Raw genomic sequence first — 22426 nt, 5'->3', positions numbered from 1 at the left:
TGGCGAATCAAAGGCGCTGAATCAGAGATGGGGAATCAGAGGCGGGGAATCAGAGGCAGGGAATCAAACACGGGGAATCAGAGGCGGGGAATCAGAGTTGGGGAATGAGAGGCGGGGAATCAGATATGGGGAAACAGAGGCGGGGAATCAGAGGCGGGGAAACAGAGGCGGGGAATCAAATATGGGGAATCAGAGGTGGGGAATCAGAGGTTGCGAATCAGAGGAAGGGAATCAGAGGTGGGGAATCAGAGGCGGGGAATCAGAGGCAGGGAATCAGATGTGCGGAATCAGAGATGGTGAATCAGAGGCGGGGAATCACAGGCAGGGAATCAGAGGCGGGGAATCAGAGACGCGGAATCAGAGGCAGGGAATCGGATGTGCGGAATCAGAGATGGGGAATCAGAGGTGGGGAATCAGAGTCCGGGAATCAGAGATGGGGAATTAGAGGCGGGGAATCAGAGGCGGGGAAACATAGGTGGGGAATCAGATATGGGGAATCAGAGGTGGGGAATCAGAGGCGCTGAATCAGAGGCAGGGAATCAGATGTGCGGAATCAGAGATGGGGAATCAGAGTCCGGGAATCAGAGATGGGGAATCAGAGGCGGGGAATGAGATATGTGGAATCAGAGGTGGGGAATCAAAGGCGCTGAATCAGAGATGGGGAATCAGATGCGGGGAATCAGAGGCGGGGAATCAGAGCTGGGGAATCAGAGGCGGGGAATCAGATTTGGGGAATCAGAGGCAGGGAATTAGATATGGGGAAACAGAGGAGGGGAATCAGAGGCGGGGAAACAGAGGCGTGGAATCGGATATGGGGAATCAGAGGTGGGGAATAAGTGGCAGGGAAGCAGAGGCGGGGTATCAGAGCTGGGGAATCAGAGGCGGGGAATCTGAGTTGGGTTATCAGAGGAGGGGAATCAGATATGGGGAAACATGCGGGGCATCAGAGGCGGGGAAACAGAGGTGGGGAATCAGATATGGGGAATCAGAGGTGGGGAATCAGAGGTGGGGAATCAGATGTGCGGAATCAGAGATGGGGTATCAGAGGCATGGAATCAGAATCAGAAGCGGAGAATCAGAGGCCGGGAATCAGAGGCCGGGAATCAGATGCCGGGAATAAGAGACCGGGAATCAGAGGTGGGGAATCTGAGTCCGGGAATCAGAAATGGGGAATCAGAGGCGGGGAATGAGATATGGGGAATCAGAGGCGGGGAATCAGAGGCGGGGAAACAGAGGCGGGGAATCAGATATGGGGAATCAGAGGTGGCGAATCAAAGGTTGTGAATCAGAGATGGGGAATCAGAGGCGGGGAATCAGAGGCAGGGAAACAAACACGGGGAATCAGAGGCGGGGAATCAGAGCTGGGGAATCAGAGGCGATGAATCAGAGTTGGGGAATCAGAGGCCTGGAATCAGATATGGGGAAACAGAGGCGGGGAATCAGAGGCGGGGAAACGGAGGCGGGGAATCAGATATGGGGAATCAGAGGTGGGGAATCAGAGGTTGGGAGTCAGAGGCAGGGAATCAGAGGCGGGGAATCAGAGGCGGGGAATCAGAGGCATGGAATCAGATGTGCAGAATCAGAGAAGGGGAATCAGAGGCAGGGAATCAGAGGCGGGGAATCAGAGGCGGGGAATCAGAGGCCGGGAATCAGAGGCCGGGAATCAGAGGCCGGGAATGAGAGGCCGGGAATCAGAGGCTGGAAATCAGAGGCCGGGAATCGGAGGTGGGGAATAAGAGGCACGGAATCAGATGTGCGGTATCAGAGATGGGGAATCACAGGCAGGGAATCAGAGGCGGGGAATCAGAGGCGTGGAATCAGAGGCAGGGAATCGGATGTGCGGAATCAGAGATGGGGAATCAGAGGTGGGGAATCAGAGTCCGGGAATCAGAGATGGGGAATTAGAGGCGGGGAATCAGAGGCGGGGAAACATAGGTGGGGAATCAGATATGGGGAATCAGAGGTGGGGAATCAGAGGTGCTGAATCAGAGATGGTGAATCAGAGGCGGGGAATCAGAGGCAGGAAATCAGACATGGGGAATGAGAGGCTGGGAATCAGACACGGGGAATCAGAGGTGGGGAATCAGAGCTGGGGAATCAGAGGTGGGGAATCAGAGTTGGGGAATCAGAGGCGGGGAATCAGATATGGGGAAACAGAGGCGGGGAATCAGAGGCAGGGAAACAGAGGCGGGGAATCAGATATGGGGAATCAGAGGAGGGGAATCAGAGGTTGGGAATCAGAGGCAGGGACTCAGAGGTTGGGATTCAGATGCAGGGAATCAGATGCGGGGAATAAGAGGTGGGGATTCAGAGGCGAGGAATCAGAGGCAGGGAATCAGAGTTGGGGAATCAGAGGCAGGGAATTAGATATGGGGAAACAGAGGCGGGGAATTAGAGGCGGGGAATCAGAGGCCGGGAATAAGAGGCCGGGAATCAGAGGTGGGTAATCAGAGTCCGGGAATCAGAGGCGGGGAATCAGATATGGGGAATTAGAGGCGGGGAATCAGAGGCGGGGAAACAGAGGCGGGGAATCAGATATGGGGAATCAGAGGTGGCGAATCAAAGGCGGTGAATCAGAGATGGGGAATCAGAGGCGGGGAATCAGAGGCAGGGAATCAAACACGGGGAATGAGAGACGGGGAATCATAGCTGGGGAATCAGAGGCGGGGAATCAGAGTTGGGGAATCAGAGGCGGTGAATCAGATATGGGGAAACAGAGGCGGGAAATCAGAGGCGGGGAAACAGAGGCGGGGAATCAGATATGGGGAATCAGAGGTGGGGAATCAGATATGGGGAAACAGAGGCGGGGAATCAGAGGCGGGGAAACAGAGGCGGGGAATCAGATATGGGGAATCAGAGGTGGCGAATCAGTGGTTGGGAATCAGAGGCAGGGAATCAGATATGGGGAATCAGAGGTTGGGAATCAGATGTGCGGAATCAGATATGGGGAATCAGAGTCCGGGAATCAGAGATGGGGAATCAGAGGCGGGGAATGAGATATGGGGAATCAGAGGCGGGGAATAAGAGGCAGGGAATCTGATGTGCGGAATCAGAGATGGGGAATCAGAGTCCGGGAATCAGAGATTGGGAATCAGAGGCGGGGAATGAGATATGGGGAATCAGAGGTGGGGAATCAGAGGCGGGGAAACAGATGCTGGGAATCAGATATGGGGAATCAGAGGTGGCGAATCAAAGGCGCTGAATCAGAGATGGGGAATCAGAGGCGGGGAATCAGAGGCAGGGAATCAAACACGGGGAATCAGAGGCGGGGAATCAGAGTTGGGGAATCAGAGGCGGGGACTCAGATATTGGGGAAACAGAGGCGTGGAATCAGAGGCGGGGAAACAGAGGCGGGGAATCAGATATGGGGAATCAGAGGTGGGGAATCAGAGGTTGCGAATCAGAGGCAGGGAATCAGAGGCGGGGAATCAGAGGCGGGGAATGAGTGGCAGGGAATCAGATATGCGGAATCAGAGGTGGGGAATCAGAGGCAGGGAATCAGAGGCGGGGAATCAGATGCAGGGAATCAGAGGCCGGGAATCAGAGGCGGGGAATCAGATATGGGGAATCAGAGATGGGGAATCAGAGGCGGGGAATGAGATATTGGGAATCAGAGGCGGGGAATCAGAGGCAGGGAAACAGAGGCGGAGAATCAGATATGGGGATTCAGAGATGGCGAATCAAAGGCATTGAATCAGAGATGGGGAATCAGAGGCGGGGAATCAGAGGCTGGGAATCAGAGTAGGGGAATCAGAGGCGGGGAATCAGATATGGGGAAACAGAGGTGGGGAATCAGAGGCGGGGAAACAGAGGTGGGGAATCAGATATGGGGAATCAGAGGTGGCGAATCAAAGGTTGTGAATCAGAGATGGGGAATCAGAGGCGGGGAATCAGAGGCAGGGAAACAAACACGGGGAATCAGAGGCGGGGAATCAGAGCTGGGGAATCAGAGGCGGGGAATCAGAGTTGGGGAATCAGAGGCGTGGAATCAGATATGGGGAAACAGAGGCGGGGAATCAGAGGCGGGGAATCAGAGGCAGGGAATCAGAGGTCGGGAATCAGAGGCGGGGAATCAGATATGGGGAATCAGAGGTGGGGAATCAGAGGCAGGGAATCAGATGTGCGGAATCAGAGGTGGGGAATCAGAGTCCAGGAATCAGAGATGGGGAATCAGAGGCGGGGAATGAGATATTGGGAATCAGAGGCAGGGAATCAGAGTTGGGGAATCAGAGGCGGGGAATCAGATATGGGGAAACAGATGTGGGAAATCAGAGGCGGGGAAACAGAGGTGGGGAATCAGATATGGGGAATCAGAGGTGGGGAATCAGAGGTTGGGAATCAAACACGGGGAATGAGAGACGGGGAATCATAGCTGGGGAATCAGAGGCGGGGAATCAGAGTTGGGGAATCAGAGGCGGGGAATCAGATATGGGGAAACAGAGGCGGGGAACAGAGGCGGGGAATCAGATATGGGGAAACAGAGGCGGGGAATCAGAGGCGGGGAAACAGAGGCGGGGAATCAGATATGGGGAATCAGAGGTGGGGAATCAGATATGGGGAAACAGAGGCGGGGAATACGAGGCGGGATACACAGGCGGCGAATCAGATATGGGGAATCAGAGGTGGGGAATCAGTGGTTGGGAATCAGAGGCAGGGAATCGGATATGGGGAATCAGAGGTGGGGAATCAGTGGTTGGGAATCAGAGGCAGGTAATCAGAGGCGGGGAATCAGAGGCGGGGAATCAGAGGCAGGGAAACAAACACGGGGAATCAGAGGCGGGGAATCAGAGCTGGGGAATCAGAGGCGGGGAATCAGAGTTGGGGAATCAGAGGCGTGGAATCAGATATGGGGAAACAGAGGCGGGGAATCAGAGGCGGGGAATCAGAGGCAGGGAATCAGAGGTCGGGAATCAGAGGCGGGGAATCAGATATGGGGAATCAGAGGTGGGGAATCAGAGGCAGGGAATCAGATGTGCGGAATCAGAGGTGGGGAATCAGAGTCCAGGAATCAGAGATGGGGAATCAGAGGCGGGGAATGAGATATTGGGAATCAGAGGCGGGGAATCAGAGTTGGGGAATCAGAGGCGGGGAATCAGATATGGGGAAACAGAGGTGGGAAATCAGAGGCGGGGAAACAGAGGTGGGGAATCAGATATGGGGAATCAGAGGTGGGGAATCAGAGGTTGGGAATCAAACACGGGGAATGAGAGACGGGGAATCATAGCTGGGGAATCAGAGGCGGGGAATCAGAGTTGGGGAATCAGAGGCGGGGAATCAGATATGGGGAAACAGAGGCGGGGAACAGAGGCGGGGAATCAGATATGGGGAAACAGAGGCGGGGAATCAGAGGCGGGGAAACAGAGGCGGGGAATCAGATATGGGGAATCAGAGGTGGGGAATCAGATATGGGGAAACAGAGGCGGGGAATACGAGGCGGGATACACAGGCGGGGAATCAGATATGGGGAATCAGAGGTGGGGAATCAGAGGCAGGAAATCAGACATGGGGAATGAGAGGCTGGGAATCAGACACGGGGAATCAGAGGTGGGGAATCAGACACGGGGAATCAGAGGTGGGGAATCAGAGCTGGGGAATCAGAGGTGGGGAATCAGAGGTGCTGAATCAGAGATGGTGAATCAGAGGCGGGGAATCAGAGGCAGGAAATCAGACATGGGGAATGAGAGGCTGGGAATCAGACACGGGGAATCAGAGGTGGGGAATCAGAGCTGGGGAATCAGAGGTGGGGAATCAGAGTTGGGGAATCAGAGGCGGGGAATCAGATATGGGGAAACAGAGGCGGGGAATCAGAGGCAGGGAAACAGAGGCGGGGAATCAGATATGGGGAATCAGAGGAGGGGAATCAGAGGTTGGGAATCAGAGGCAGGGACTCAGAGGTTGGGATTCAGATGCAGGGAATCAGATGCGGGGAATAAGAGGTGGGGATTCAGAGGCGAGGAATCAGAGGCAGGGAATCAGAGTTGGGGAATCAGAGGCAGGGAATTAGATATGGGGAAACAGAGGCGGGGAATTAGAGGCGGGGAATCAGAGGCCGGGAATAAGAGGCCGGGAATCAGAGGTGGGTAATCAGAGTCCGGGAATCAGAGGCGGGGAATGAGATATGGGGAATTAGAGGCGGGGAATCAGAGGCGGGGAAACAGAGGCGGGGAATCAGATATGGGGAATCAGAGGTGGCGAATCAAAGGCGGTGAATCAGAGATGGGGAATCAGAGGCGGGGAATCAGAGGCAGGGAATCAAACACGGGGAATGAGAGACGGGGAATCATAGCTGGGGAATCAGAGGCGGGGAATCAGAGTTGGGGAATCAGAGGCGGTGAATCAGATATGGGGAAACAGAGGCGGGAAATCAGAGGCGGGGAAACAGAGGCGGGGAATCAGATATGGGGAATCAGAGGTGGGGAATCAGATATGGGGAAACAGAGGCGGGGAATCAGAGGCGGGGAAACAGAGGCGGGGAATCAGATATGGGGAATCAGAGGTGGGGAATCAGTGGTTGGGAATCAGAGGCAGGGAATCAGATATGGGGAATCAGAGGTTGGGAATCAGATGTGCGGAATCAGATATGGGGAATCAGAGTCCGGGAATCAGAGATGGGGAATCAGAGGCGGGGAATGAGATATGGGGAATCAGAGGCGGGGAATAAGAGGCAGGGAATCAGATGTGCGGAATCAGAGATGGGGAATCAGAGTCCGGGAATCAGAGATTGGGAATCAGAGGCGGGGAATGAGATATGGGGAATCAGAGGTGGGGAATCAGAGGCGGGGAAACAGATGCTGGGAATCAGATATGGGGAATCAGAGGTGGCGAATCAAAGGCGCTGAATCAGAGATGGGGAATCAGAGGCAGGGAATCAGAGGCAGGGAATCAAACACGGGGAATCAGAGGCGGGGAATCAGAGTTGGGGAATCAGAGGCGGGGACTCAGATATTGGGGAAACAGAGGCGTGGAATCAGAGGCGGGGAAACAGAGGCGGGGAATCAGATATGGGGAATCAGAGGTGGGGAATCAGAGGTTGCGAATCAGAGGCAGGGAATCAGAGGCGGGGAATCAGAGGCGGGGAATGAGTGGCAGGGAATCAGATATGCGGAATCAGAGGTGGGGAATCAGAGGCAGGGAATCAGAGGCGGGGAATCAGATGCAGGGAATCAGAGGCCGGGAATCAGAGGCGGGGAATCAGATATGGGGAATCAGAGATGGGGAATCAGAGGCGGGGAATGAGATATTGGGAATCAGAGGCGGGGAATCAGAGGCAGGGAAACAGAGGCGGAGAATCAGATATGGGGATTCAGAGATGGCGAATCAAAGGCATTGAATCAGAGATGGGGAATCAGAGGCGGGGAATCAGAGGCTGGGAATCAGAGTAGGGGAATCAGAGGCGGGGAATCAGATATGGGGAAACAGAGGTGGGGAATCAGAGGCGGGGAAACAGAGGTGGGGAATCAGATATGGGGAATCAGAGGTGGCGAATCAAAGGTTGTGAATCAGAGATGGGGAATCAGAGGCGGGGAATCAGAGGCAGGGAAACAAACACGGGGAATCAGAGGCGGGGAATCAGAGCTGGGGAATCAGAGGCGGGGAATCAGAGTTGGGGAATCAGAGGCGTGGAATCAGATATGGGGAAACAGAGGCGGGGAATCAGAGGCGGGGAATCAGAGGCAGGGAATCAGAGGTCGGGAATCAGAGGCGGGGAATCAGATATGGGGAATCAGAGGTGGGGAATCAGAGGCAGGGAATCAGATGTGCGGAATCAGAGGTGGGGAATCAGAGTCCAGGAATCAGAGATGGGGAATCAGAGGCGGGGAATGAGATATTGGGAATCAGAGGCGGGGAATCAGAGTTGGGGAATCAGAGGCGGGGAATCAGATATGGGGAAACAGAGGTGGGAAATCAGAGGCGGGGAAACAGAGGTGGGGAATCAGATATGGGGAATCAGAGGTGGGGAATCAGAGGTTGGGAATCAAACACGGGGAATGAGAGACGGGGAATCATAGCTGGGGAATCAGAGGCGGGGAATCAGAGTTGGGGAATCAGAGGCGGGGAATCAGATATGGGGAAACAGAGGCGGGGAACAGAGGCGGGGAATCAGATATGGGGAAACAGAGGCGGGGAATCAGAGGCGGGGAAACAGAGGCGGGGAATCAGATATGGGGAATCAGAGGTGGGGAATCAGATATGGGGAAACAGAGGCGGGGAATACGAGGCGGGATACACAGGCGGGGAATCAGATATGGGGAATCAGAGGTGGGGAATCAGTGGTTGGGAATCAGAGGCAGGGAATCGGATATGGGGAATCAGAGGTGGGGAATCAGTGGTTGGGAATCAGAGGCAGGTAATCAGAGGCGGGGAATCAGAGGCGGGGAATCAGAGGCAGGGAAACAAACACGGGGAATCAGAGGCGGGGAATCAGAGCTGGGGAATCAGAGGCGGGGAATCAGAGTTGGGGAATCAGAGGCGTGGAATCAGATATGGGGAAACAGAGGCGGGGAATCAGAGGCGGGGAATCAGAGGCAGGGAATCAGAGGTCGGGAATCAGAGGCGGGGAATCAGATATGGGGAATCAGAGGTGGGGAATCAGAGGCAGGGAATCAGATGTGCGGAATCAGAGGTGGGGAATCAGAGTCCAGGAATCAGAGATGGGGAATCAGAGGCGGGGAATGAGATATTGGGAATCAGAGGCGGGGAATCAGAGTTGGGGAATCAGAGGCGGGGAATCAGATATGGGGAAACAGAGGTGGGAAATCAGAGGCGGGGAAACAGAGGTGGGGAATCAGATATGGGGAATCAGAGGTGGGGAATCAGAGGTTGGGAATCAAACACGGGGAATGAGAGACGGGGAATCATAGCTGGGGAATCAGAGGCGGGGAATCAGAGTTGGGGAATCAGAGGCGGGGAATCAGATATGGGGAAACAGAGGCGGGGAACAGAGGCGGGGAATCAGATATGGGGAAACAGAGGCGGGGAATCAGAGGCGGGGAAACAGAGGCGGGGAATCAGATATGGGGAATCAGAGGTGGGGAATCAGATATGGGGAAACAGAGGCGGGGAATACGAGGCGGGATACACAGGCGGGGAATCAGATATGGGGAATCAGAGGTGGGGAATCAGTGGTTGGGAATCAGAGGCAGGGAATCGGATATGGGGAATCAGAGGTGGGGAATCAGTGGTTGGGAATCAGAGGCAGGTAATCAGAGGCGGCGAATCAGAGGCGGGGAATCAGAGGCAGGGAATCAGATGTGCGGAATCAGAGATGGGGAATCAGAGTCCGGGAATCAGAGATGGGGAATCAGAGGCGGGTAATGAGATATGGGGAATCAGAGGCGGGGAATCAGAGGCGGGGAAGCAGTTGCGGGGAATCAGAAATGGGGAATCAGAGGTGGCGAATCAAAGGCGCTGAATCAGAGATGGGGAATCAGAGGCGGGGAATCAGAGGCAGGGAATCAAACACGGGGAATCAGAGGCGGGGAATCAGAGTTGGGGAATGAGAGGCGGGGAATCAGATATGGGGAAACAGAGGCGGGGAATCAGAGGCGGGGAAACAGAGGCGGGGAATCAAATATGGGGAATCAGAGGTGGGGAATCAGAGGTTGCGAATCAGAGGAAGGGAATCAGAGGTGGGGAATCAGAGGCGGGGAATCAGAGGCAGGGAATCAGATGTGCGGAATCAGAGATGGTGAATCAGAGGCGGGGAATCAGAGGCGGGGAATCAGAGGCAGGGAATCAGAGGCCGGGAATCAGAGGCGGGGAATCAGATATGGGGAATCAGAGGTGGGGAATCAGAGGCAGGGAATCAGATGTACGGAATCAGAGATGGGGAATCAGAGGCAGAGAATCAGAATCAGAAGCGGGGAATAAGAGGCCGTGAATCAGAGGTGGGGAATCAGATTCCGGGAATCAGATATGGGGAATCAGAGGTTGGGAATCAGAGGCAGGGAATCAGAGGTGGGGAATCAGAGGCAGGGAATCAGATGCGGGGAATCAGAGGCGGGGAATCAGAGCTGGGGAATCAGAGGCGGGGAATCAGAGTTGGGGAATCAGAGGCCGGGAATTAGATATGGGGAAACAGAGGAGGGGAATCAGAGCGGGGAAACAGAGGCGGGGAATCAGATATGGGGAATCAGAGGTGGGGAATAAGTTGCAGGGAAGCAGAGGCCAGGTATCAGAGCTGGGGAATAAGAGGCGGGGAATCTGAGTTGGGGTATCAGAGGCGGGGAATCAGATATGGGGAAACAGAGGCGGGGGATCAGAGGTGGGGAAACAGAGGCGGGGAATCAGATATGGGGAATCAGATGTGGGGAATCAGAGGCAGGGAATCAGATGTGCGGAATCAGAGATGGGGAATCAGAGGCTTGGAATCAGAATCAGAAGCGGGGAATCAGAGGCCGGGAATCAGAGGCCGGGAATCAGATGCCGGGAATAAGAGGCCAGGAATCAGAGGTGGGGAATCAGAGTCTGGGAATCAGAGATGGGGAATCAGAGGCGGGGAATGAGATATGGGGAATCAGAGGTGGGGAATCAGAGGCGGGGAAACAGAGGCGGGGAATCAGATATGGGGAATCAGAGGTGGCGAATCAAATGTTGTGAATCAGAGATGGTGAATCAGAGGTGGGGAATCAGAGGCAGGAAATCAGACATGGGGAATGAGAGGCTGGGAATCAGACACGGGGAATCAGAGGTGGGGAATCAGACACGGGGAATCAGAGGTGGGGAATCAGAGCTGGGGAATCAGAGGTGGGGAATCAGAGGTGCTGAATCAGAGATGGTGAATCAGAGGCGGGGAATCAGAGGCAGGAAATCAGACATGGGGAATGAGAGGCTGGGAATCAGACACGGGGAATCAGAGGTGGGGAATCAGAGCTGGGGAATCAGAGGTGGGGAATCAGAGTTGGGGAATCAGAGGCGGGGAATCAGATATGGGGAAACAGAGGCGGGGAATCAGAGGCAGGGAAACAGAGGCGGGGAATCAGATATGGGGAATCAGAGGAGGGGAATCAGAGGTTGGGAATCAGAGGCAGGGACTCAGAGGTTGGGATTCAGATGCAGGGAATCAGATGCGGGGAATAAGAGGTGGGGATTCAGAGGCGAGGAATCAGAGGCAGGGAATCAGAGTTGGGGAATCAGAGGCAGGGAATTAGATATGGGGAAACAGAGGCGGGGAATTAGAGGCGGGGAATCAGAGGCCGGGAATAAGAGGCCGGGAATCAGAGGTGGGTAATCAGAGTCCGGGAATCAGAGGCGGGGAATGAGATATGGGGAATTAGAGGCGGGGAATCAGAGGCGGGGAAACAGAGGCGGGGAATCAGATATGGGGAATCAGAGGTGGCGAATCAAAGGCGGTGAATCAGAGATGGGGAATCAGAGGCGGGGAATCAGAGGCAGGGAATCAAACACGGGGAATGAGAGACGGGGAATCATAGCTGGGGAATCAGAGGCGGGGAATCAGAGTTGGGGAATCAGAGGCGGTGAATCAGATATGGGGAAACAGAGGCGGGAAATCAGAGGCGGGGAAACAGAGGCGGGGAATCAGATATGGGGAATCAGAGGTGGGGAATCAGATATGGGGAAACAGAGGCGGGGAATCAGAGGCGGGGAAACAGAGGCGGGGAATCAGATATGGGGAATCAGAGGTGGGGAATCAGTGGTTGGGAATCAGAGGCAGGGAATCAGATATGGGGAATCAGAGGTTGGGAATCAGATGTGCGGAATCAGATATGGGGAATCAGAGTCCGGGAATCAGAGATGGGGAATCAGAGGCGGGGAATGAGATATGGGGAATCAGAGGCGGGGAATAAGAGGCAGGGAATCAGATGTGCGGAATCAGAGATGGGGAATCAGAGTCCGGGAATCAGAGATTGGGAATCAGAGGCGGGGAATGAGATATGGGGAATCAGAGGTGGGGAATCAGAGGCGGGGAAACAGATGCTGGGAATCAGATATGGGGAATCAGAGGTGGCGAATCAAAGGCGCTGAATCAGAGATGGGGAATCAGAGGCAGGGAATCAGAGGCAGGGAATCAAACACGGGGAATCAGAGGCGGGGAATCAGAGTTGGGGAATCAGAGGCGGGGACTCAGATATTGGGGAAACAGAGGCGTGGAATCAGAGGCGGGGAAACAGAGGCGGGGAATCAGATATGGGGAATCAGAGGTGGGGAATCAGAGGTTGCGAATCAGAGGCAGGGAATCAGAGGCGGGGAATCAGAGGCGGGGAATGAGTGGCAGGGAATCAGATATGCGGAATCAGAGGTGGGGAATCAGAGGCAGGGAATCAGAGGCGGGGAATCAGATGCAGGGAATCAGAGGCCGGGAATCAGAGGCGGGGAATCAGATATGGGGAATCAGAGATGGGGAATCAGAGGCGGGGAATGAGATATTGGGAATCAGAGGCGGGGAATCAGAGGCAGGGAAACAGAGGCGGAGAATCAGATATGGGGATTCAGAGATGGCGAATCAAAGGCATTGAATCAGAGATGGGGAATCAGAGGCGGGGAATCAGAGGCTGGGAATCAGAGTAGGGGAATCAGAGGCGGGGAATCAGATATGGGGAAACAGAGGTGGGGAATCAGAGGCGGGGAAACAGAGGTGGGGAATCAGATATGGGGAATCAGAGGTGGCGAATCAAAGGTTGTGAATCAGAGATGGGGAATCAGAGGCGGGGAATCAGAGGCAGGGAAACAAACACGGGGAATCAGAGGCGGGGAATCAGAGCTGGGGAATCAGAGGCGGGGAATCAGAGTTGGGGAATCAGAGGCGTGGAATCAGATATGGGGAAACAGAGGCGGGGAATCAGAGGCGGGGAATCAGAGGCAGGGAATCAGAGGTCGGGAATCAGAGGCGGGGAATCAGATATGGGGAATCAGAGGTGGGGAATCAGAGGCAGGGAATCAGATGTGCGGAATCAGAGGTGGGGAATCAGAGTCCAGGAATCAGAGATGGGGAATCAGAGGCGGGGAATGAGATATTGGGAATCAGAGGCGGGGAATCAGAGTTGGGGAATCAGAGGCGGGGAATCAGATATGGGGAAACAGAGGTGGGAAATCAGAGGCGGGGAAACAGAGGTGGGGAATCAGATATGGGGAATCAGAGGTGGGGAATCAGAGGTTGGGAATCAAACACGGGGAATGAGAGACGGGGAATCATAGCTGGGGAATCAGAGGCGGGGAATCAGAGTTGGGGAATCAGAGGCGGGGAATCAGATATGGGGAAACAGAGGCGGGGAACAGAGGCGGGGAATCAGATATGGGGAAACAGAGGCGGGGAATCAGAGGCGGGGAAACAGAGGCGGGGAATCAGATATGGGGAATCAGAGGTGGGGAATCAGATATGGGGAAACAGAGGCGGGGAATACGAGGCGGGATACACAGGCGGGGAATCAGATATGGGGAATCAGAGGTGGGGAATCAGTGGTTGGGAATCAGAGGCAGGGAATCGGATATGGGGAATCAGAGGTGGGGAATCAGTGGTTGGGAATCAGAGGCAGGTAATCAGAGGCGGGGAATCAGAGGCGGGGAATCAGAGGCAGGGAAACAAACACGGGGAATCAGAGGCGGGGAATCAGAGCTGGGGAATCAGAGGCGGGGAATCAGAGTTGGGGAATCAGAGGCGTGGAATCAGATATGGGGAAACAGAGGCGGGGAATCAGAGGCGGGGAATCAGAGGCAGGGAATCAGAGGTCGGGAATCAGAGGCGGGGAATCAGATATGGGGAATCAGAGGTGGGGAATCAGAGGCAGGGAATCAGATGTGCGGAATCAGAGGTGGGGAATCAGAGTCCAGGAATCAGAGATGGGGAATCAGAGGCGGGGAATGAGATATTGGGAATCAGAGGCGGGGAATCAGAGTTGGGGAATCAGAGGCGGGGAATCAGATATGGGGAAACAGAGGTGGGAAATCAGAGGCGGGGAAACAGAGGTGGGGAATCAGATATGGGGAATCAGAGGTGGGGAATCAGAGGTTGGGAATCAAACACGGGGAATGAGAGACGGGGAATCATAGCTGGGGAATCAGAGGCGGGGAATCAGAGTTGGGGAATCAGAGGCGGGGAATCAGATATGGGGAAACAGAGGCGGGGAACAGAGGCGGGGAATCAGATATGGGGAAACAGAGGCGGGGAATCAGAGGCGGGGAAACAGAGGCGGGGAATCAGATATGGGGAATCAGAGGTGGGGAATCAGATATGGGGAAACAGAGGCGGGGAATACGAGGCGGGATACACAGGCGGGGAATCAGATATGGGGAATCAGAGGTGGGGAATCAGTGGTTGGGAATCAGAGGCAGGGAATCGGATATGGGGAATCAGAGGTGGGGAATCAGTGGTTGGGAATCAGAGGCAGGTAATCAGAGGCGGCGAATCAGAGGCGGGGAATCAGAGGCAGGGAATCAGATGTGCGGAATCAGAGATGGGGAATCAGAGTCCGGGAATCAGAGATGGGGAATCAGAGGCGGGTAATGAGATATGGGGAATCAGAGGCGGGGAATCAGAGGCGGGGAAGCAGTTGCGGGGAATCAGAAATGGGGAATCAGAGGTGGCGAATCAAAGGCGCTGAATCAGAGATGGGGAATCAGAGGCGGGGAATCAGAGGCAGGGAATCAAACACGGGGAATCAGAGGCGGGGAATCAGAGTTGGGGAATGAGAGGCGGGGAATCAGATATGGGGAAACAGAGGCGGGGAATCAGAGGCGGGGAAACAGAGGCGGGGAATCAAATATGGGGAATCAGAGGTGGGGAATCAGAGGTTGCGAATCAGAGGAAGGGAATCAGAGGTGGGGAATCAGAGGCGGGGAATCAGAGGCAGGGAATCAGATGTGCGGAATCAGAGATGGTGAATCAGAGGCGGGGAATCAGAGGCGGGGAATCAGAGGCAGGGAATCAGAGGCCGGGAATCAGAGGCGGGGAATCAGATATGGGGAATCAGAGGTGGGGAATCAGAGGCAGGGAATCAGATGTACGGAATCAGAGATGGGGAATCAGAGGCAGAGAATCAGAATCAGAAGCGGGGAATAAGAGGCCGTGAATCAGAGGTGGGGAATCAGATTCCGGGAATCAGATATGGGGAATCAGAGGTTGGGAATCAGAGGCAGGGAATCAGAGGTGGGGAATCAGAGGCAGGGAATCAGATGCGGGGAATCAGAGGCGGGGAATCAGAGCTGGGGAATCAGAGGCGGGGAATCAGAGTTGGGGAATCAGAGGCCGGGAATTAGATATGGGGAAACAGAGGAGGGGAATCAGAGCGGGGAAACAGAGGCGGGGAATCAGATATGGGGAATCAGAGGTGGGGAATAAGTTGCAGGGAAGCAGAGGCCAGGTATCAGAGCTGGGGAATAAGAGGCGGGGAATCTGAGTTGGGGTATCAGAGGCGGGGAATCAGATATGGGGAAACAGAGGCGGGGGATCAGAGGTGGGGAAACAGAGGCGGGGAATCAGATATGGGGAATCAGATGTGGGGAATCAGAGGCAGGGAATCAGATGTGCGGAATCAGAGATGGGGAATCAGAGGCTTGGAATCAGAATCAGAAGCGGGGAATCAGAGGCCGGGAATCAGAGGCCGGGAATCAGATGCCGGGAATAAGAGGCCAGGAATCAGAGGTGGGGAATCAGAGTCTGGGAATCAGAGATGGGGAATCAGAGGCGGGGAATGAGATATGGGGAATCAGAGGTGGGGAATCAGAGGCGGGGAAACAGAGGCGGGGAATCAGATATGGGGAATCAGAGGTGGCGAATCAAAGGTTGTGAATCAGAGATGGTGAATCAGAGGCGGGGAATCAGAGGCAGGGAATCAAACATGGGAAATCAGAGGCGGGGAATCAGAGCTGGGGAACCAGAGGCGGGGAATCAGAGTTGGGGAATCAGAGGCGTGGAATCAGATATTGGGAAACAGAGGCAGGGAATCAGAGGCGGGGAAACAGAGGCGGGGAATCAGATATGGGGAATCAGAGGTGGGGAATCAGATATGGGGAAACAGAGGCGGGGAATCAGAGGCCGAAAACAGAGGCGGGGAATCATTGGTTGGGAATCAGAGGCAGGGAATCAGATATGGGGAATCGGAGGTGGGGAATCAGTGGTTGGGAATCAGAGGCAGGTTATCAGAGGCGGGGAATCAGAGGCGGGGAATCAGAGGCAGGGAATCAGATGTGCGGAATCAGAGATGGGGAATCAGAGTCCGGGAATCAGAGATGGGGAATCAGAGGCGGGGAATGAGATATGGGGAATCAGAGGCGGGGAATCAGAGGCGGGGAAACAGATGCGCTGAATCAGATATGGGGAATCAGAGGTGGCGAATCAAAGGCGCTGAATCAGAGATGGGGAATCAGAGGCGGGGAATCAGAGGCAGGGAATCAAACACGGGGAATCAGAGGCGGGGAATCAGAGTTGGGGAATCAGAGGCGGGGAATCAGAGGCGGGGAAACAGAGGCGGGGAATCAGATATGGGGAATCAGAGGTGGGGAATCAGATGTTACGAATCAGAGGCAGTGAATCAGAGGCGGGGAATCAGAGGCGGGGAATGAGAGGCAGGGAATCAGATGTGCGGAATCAGAGATGGGGAATCAGAGGCAGGGAATCAGAGGCGGGGAATCAGAGGCAGGGAATCAGAGGCCGGGAATCAGAGGCGGGGAATCAGATATGGGGAATCAGAGGTGGGGAATCAGAGGCAGGGTATCAGATGTGCGGAATCAGAGATGGGGAGTCAGAGGCAGAGAATCAGAATCAGAAGCGGGGAATAAGAGGCCGGGAATCAGAGGTGGGGAATCAGAGTCTGGGAATCAGAGATGGGGAATCAGAGGCGGGGAATGAGATATTGGGAATCAGAGGCGGGGAATCAGAGGCAGGGAAACAGAGGTGGGGAATCAGATATGGGGAATCAGAGGTTGGGAATCAGAGGCAGGGAATCAGAAGTGGGGAATCAGAGGCTGGGAATCAGATGCGGGGAATCAGAGGCGGGGAATCAGAGCTGGGGAATCAGAGGCGGGGAATCAGATTTGGGGAATCAGAGGCAGCGTATTAGATATGGGGAAACAGAGGAGGGGAATCAGAGGCGGGGAAACAGAGGCGTGGAATCAGATATGGGGAATCAGAGGTGGGGAATCAGAGGCAGGGAATCAGATGTGCGGAATCAGAGATGGGGTATCAGAGGCATGGAATCAGAATCAGAAGCGGAGAATCAGAGGCCGGGAATCAGAGGCCGGGAATCAGATGCCGGGAATAAGAGGCCGGGAATCAGAGGTGGGGAATCTGAGTCCGGGAATCAGAAATGGGGAATCAGATGCGGGGAATGAGATATGGGGAATCAGAGGCGGGGAATCAGAGGCGGGGAAACAGAGGCGGGGAATCAGAAATGGGGAATCAGAGGTGGCGAATCAAAGGTTGTGAATCAGAGATGGGGAATCAGAGGCGGGGAATCAGAGGCAGGGAAACAAACACGGGGAATCAGAGGCGGGGAATCAGAGCTGGGGAATCAGAGTCGGGGAATCAGAGTTGGGGAATCAGAGGCGTGGAATCAGATATGGGGAAACAGAGGCGGGGAATCAGAGGCGGGGAAACAGAGGCGGGGAATCAGATATGGGGAATCAGAGGTGGGGAATCAGAGGTTGGGAGTCAGAGGCAGGGAATCAGAGGCGGGGAATCAGAGGCGGGGAATCAGAGGCAGGGAATCAGATGTGCAGGATCAGAGAAGGGGAATCAGAGGCAGGGAATCAGAGGCGGGGAATCAGAGGCTGGGAATCAGAGGCCGGGAATCAGAGGCCGGGAATCAGAGGCCGGGAATGAGAGGCCGGGAATCAGAGGCTGGAAATCAGAGGCCGGGAATCAGAGGTGGGGAATAAGAGGCACAGAATCAGATGTGCGGTATCAGAGATGGGGAATCACAGGCAGGGAATCAGAGGCGGGGAATCAGAGGCGCGGAATCAGAGGCAGGGAATCGGATGTGCGGAATCAGAGATGGGGAATCAGAGGTGGGGAATCAGAGTCCGGGAATCAGAGATGGGGAATTAGAGGCGGGGAATCAGAGGCGGGGAAACATAGGTGGGGAATCAGATATGGGGAATCAGAGGTGGGGAATCAGAGGCGCTGAATCAGAGATGGTGAATCAGAGGCGGGGAATCAGAGGCAGGAAATCAGACATGGGGAATGAGAGGCTGGGAATCAGACACGGGGAATCAGAGGTGGGGAATCAGAGCTGGGGAATCAGAGGTGGGGAATTAGAGGTGGAGAATCAGAGTTGGGGAATCAGAGGCGGGGAATCAGATATGGGGAAACAGAGGCGGGGAATCAGAGGAAGGGAAACAGAGGCGGGGAATCAGATATGGGTAATCAGAGGAGGGGAATCAGAGGTTGGGAATCAGAGGCAGGGACTCAGAGGTTGGGATTCAGATGCAGGGAATCAGATGCGGGGAATAAGAGGTGGGGATTCAGAGGCGAGAAATCAGAGGCAGGGAATCAGAGTTGGGGAATCAGAGGCAGGGAATTAAATATGGGGAAACAGAGGCGGGGAATTAGAGGCGAGGAATCAGAGGCCGGGAATAAGAGGCCGGGAATCAGAGGTGGGTAAACAGAGTCCGGGAATCAGAGGCGGGGAATGAGATATGGGGAATTAGAGGCGGGGAATCAGAGGCGGGGAAACAGAGGCGGGGAATCAGATATGGGGAATCAGAGGTGGCGAATCAATGGCGGTGAATCAGAGATGGGGAATCAGAGGCGGGGAATCAGAGGCAGGGCATCAAACACGGGGAATGAGAGACGGGGAATCATAGCTGGGGAATCAGAGGCGGGGAATCAGAGTTGGGGAATCAGAGGCGGTGAATCAGATATGGGGAAACAGAGGCGGGAAATCAGAGGCGGGGAAACAGAGGCGGGGAATCAGATATGGGGAATCAGAGGTGGGGAATCAGATATGGGGAAACAGAGGCGGGGAATCAGAGGCGGGGAAACAGAGGCGGGGAATCAGATATGGGGAATCAGAGGTGGGGAATCAGTGGTTGGGAATCAGAGGCAGGGAATCAGATATGGGGAATCAGAGGTGGGGAATCAGTGGTTGGGAATCAGATGTGCGGAATCAGATATGGGGAATCAGAGTCCGGGAATCAGAGATGGGGAATCAGAGGCGGGGAATGAGATATGGGGAATCAGAGGCGGGGAATCAGAGGCAGGGAATCAGATGTGCGGAATCAGAGATGGGGAATCAGAGTCCGGGAATCAGAGATGGGGAATCAGAGGCGGGGAATGAGATATGGGGAATCAGAGGTGGGGAATCAGAGGCGGGGAAACAGAGGCGGGGAATCAGATATGGGGAATCAGAGGTGGGGAATCAGATGTGCAGAATCAGAGAAGGGGAATCAGAGGCAGGGAATCAGATGTGCAGAATCAGAGAAGGGGAATCAGAGGCAGGGAATCAGAGGCGGGGAATCAGAGGCGGGGAATCAGAGGCCGGGAATCAGAGATGGGGAATCAGAGGCGGGGAATGAGATATGGGGAATCAGACGCGGGGAATCAGAGGCAGGGAATCAGATGTGCGGAATCAGAGATGGGGAATCAGAGTCCGGGAATCAGAGATGGGGAATCAGAGGCGGGGAATGAGATATGGGGAATCAGAGGTGGGGAATCAGAGGCGGGGAAACAGAGGCGGGGAATCAGATATGGGGAATCAGAGGTGGGGAATCAGATGTGCAGAATCAGAGCTGGGGAATCAGAGGTGGGGAATCAGAGTTGGGGAATCAAAGGCGGGGAATCAGATATGGGGAAACAGAGGCGGGGAATCAGAGGCAGGGAAACAGAGGCGGGGAATCAGATATGGGGAATCAGAGGAGGGGAATCAGAGGTTGGGAATCAGAGGCAGGGACTCAGAGGTTGGGATTCAGATGCAGGGAATCAGATGCGGGGAATAAGAGGTGGGGATTCAGAGGCGAGAAATCAGAGGCAGGGAATCAGAGTTGGGGAATCAGAGGCAGGGAATTAGATATGGGGAAACAGAGGCGGGGAATTAGAGGCGGGGAATCAGAGGCCGGGAATAAGATGCCGGGAATCAGAGGTGGGTAATCAGAGTCCGGGAATCAGAGGCGGGGAATGAGATATGGGGAATTAGAGGCGGGGAATCAGAGGCGGGGAAACAGAGGCGGGGAATCAGATATGGGGAATCAGAGGTGGCGAATCAATGGCGGTGAATCAGAGATGGGGAATCAGAGGCGGGGAATCAGAGGCAGGGCATCAAACACGGGGAATGAGAGACGGGGAATCATAGCTGGGGAATCAGAGGCGGGGAATCAGAGTTGGGGAATCAGAGGCGGTGAATCAGATATGGGGAAACAGAGGCGGGAAATCAGAGGCGGGGAAACAGAGGCGGGGAATCAGAGGCGGGGAATCAGAGTTGGGGAATCAGAGGCCGGGAATTAGATATGGGGACACAGAGGAGGGGAATCAGAGCGGGGAAACAGAGGCGGGGAATCAGATATGGGGAATCAGAGGTGGGGAATAAGTTGCAGGGAAGCAGAGGCCAGGTATCAGAGCTGGGGAATAAGAGGCGGGGAATCTGAGTTGGGGTATCAGAGGCGGGGAATCAGATATGGGGAAACAGAGGCGGGGGATCAGAGGTGGGGAAACAGAGGCGGGGAATCAGATATGGGGAATCAGATGTGGGGAATCAGAGGCAGGGAATCAGATGTGCGGAGTCAGAGATGGGGAATCAGAGGCTTGGAATCAGAATCAGAAGCGGGGAATCAGAGGCCGGGAATCAGAGGCCGGGAATCAGATGCCGGGAATAAGAGGCCAGGAATCAGAGGTGGGGAATCAGAGTCCGGGAATCAGAGATGGGGAATCAGAGGCGGGGAATGAGATATGGGGAATCAGAGGTGGGGAATCAGAGGCGGGGAAACAGAGGCGGGGAATCAGATATGGGAATCAGAGGTGGCGAATCAAAGGTTGTGAATCAGAGATGGTGAATCAGAGGCGGGGAATCAGAGGCAGGGAATCAAACACGGGGAATCAGAGGCGGGGAATCAGAGCTGGGGAACCAGAGGCGGGGAATCAGAGTTGGGGAATCAGAGGCGTGGAATCAGATATTGGGAAACAGAGGCAGGGAATCAGAGGCGGGGAAACAGAGGCGGGGAATCAGATATGGGGAATCAGAGGTGGGGAATCAGATATGGGGAAACAGAGGCGGGGAATCAGAGGCGGAAAACAGAGGCGGGGAATCAGTGGTTGGGAATCAGAGGCAGGGAATCAGATATGGGGAATCAGAGGTGGGGAATCAGTGGTTGGGAATCAGAGGCAGGTAATCAGAGGCGGGGAATCAGAGGCGGGGAATCAGAGGCAGGGAATCAGATGTGCGGAATCAGAGATGGGGAATCAGAGTCCGGGATTCAGAGATGGGGAATCAGAGGCGGGGAATGAGATATGGGGAATCAGAGGCGGGGAATCAGAGGCGGGGAAACAGATGCGGTGAATCAGATATGGGGAATCAGAGGTGGCGAATCAAAGGCGCTGAATCAGAGATGGGGAATCAGAGGCGGGGAATCAGAGGCAGGGAATCAAACACGGGGAATCAGAGGCGGGGAATCAGAGTTGGGGAATCAGAGGCGGGGAATCAGAGGCGGGGAAACAGAGGCGGGGAATCAGATATGGGGAATCAGAGGTGGGGAATCAGATGTTACGAATCAGAGGCAGTGAATCAGAGGCGGGGAATCAGAGGCGGGGAATGAGAGGCAGGGAATCAGATGTGCGGAATCAGAGATGGGGAATCAGAGGCAGGGAATCAGAGGCGGGGAATCAGAGGCAGGGAATCAGAGGCCGGGAATCAGAGGCGGGGAATCAGATATGGGGAATCAGAGGTGGGGAATCAGAGGCAGGGTATCAGATGTGCGGAATCAGAGATGGGGAGTCAGAGGCAGAGAATCAGAATCAGAAGCGGGGAATAAGAGGCCGGGAATCAGAGGTGGGGAATCAGAGTTTGGGAATCAGAGATGGGGAATCAGAGGCGGGGAATGAGATATTGGGAATCAGAGGCGGGGAATCAGAGGCAGGGAAACAGAGGCGGGGAATCAGATATGGGGAATCAGAGGTTGGGAATCAGAGGCAGGGAATCAGAAGTGGGGAATCAGAGGCTGGGAATCAGATGCGGGGAATCAGAGGCGGGGAATCAGAGCTGGGGAATCAGAGGCGGGGAATCAGATTTGGGGAATCAGAGGCAGGGTATTAGATATGGGGAAACAGAGGAGGGGAATCAGAGGCGGGGAAACAGAGGCGTGGAATCAGATATGGGGAATCAGAGGTGGGGAATCAGAGGCAGGGAATCAGATGTGCGGAATCAGAGATGGGGTATCAGAGGCATGGAATCAGAATCAGAAGCGGAGAATCAGAGGCCGGGAATCAGAGGCCGGGAATCAGATGCCGGGAATAAGAGGCCGGGAATCAGAGGTGGGGAATCTG

The sequence above is a fragment of the Narcine bancroftii genome, chromosome 1 (assembly GCF_036971445.1).
Source record: "Narcine bancroftii isolate sNarBan1 chromosome 1, sNarBan1.hap1, whole genome shotgun sequence".
In the NCBI taxonomy this organism is placed as follows: Eukaryota; Metazoa; Chordata; class Chondrichthyes; order Torpediniformes; family Narcinidae; genus Narcine; species Narcine bancroftii.
This window is presented reverse-complemented; position numbering follows the sequence as displayed.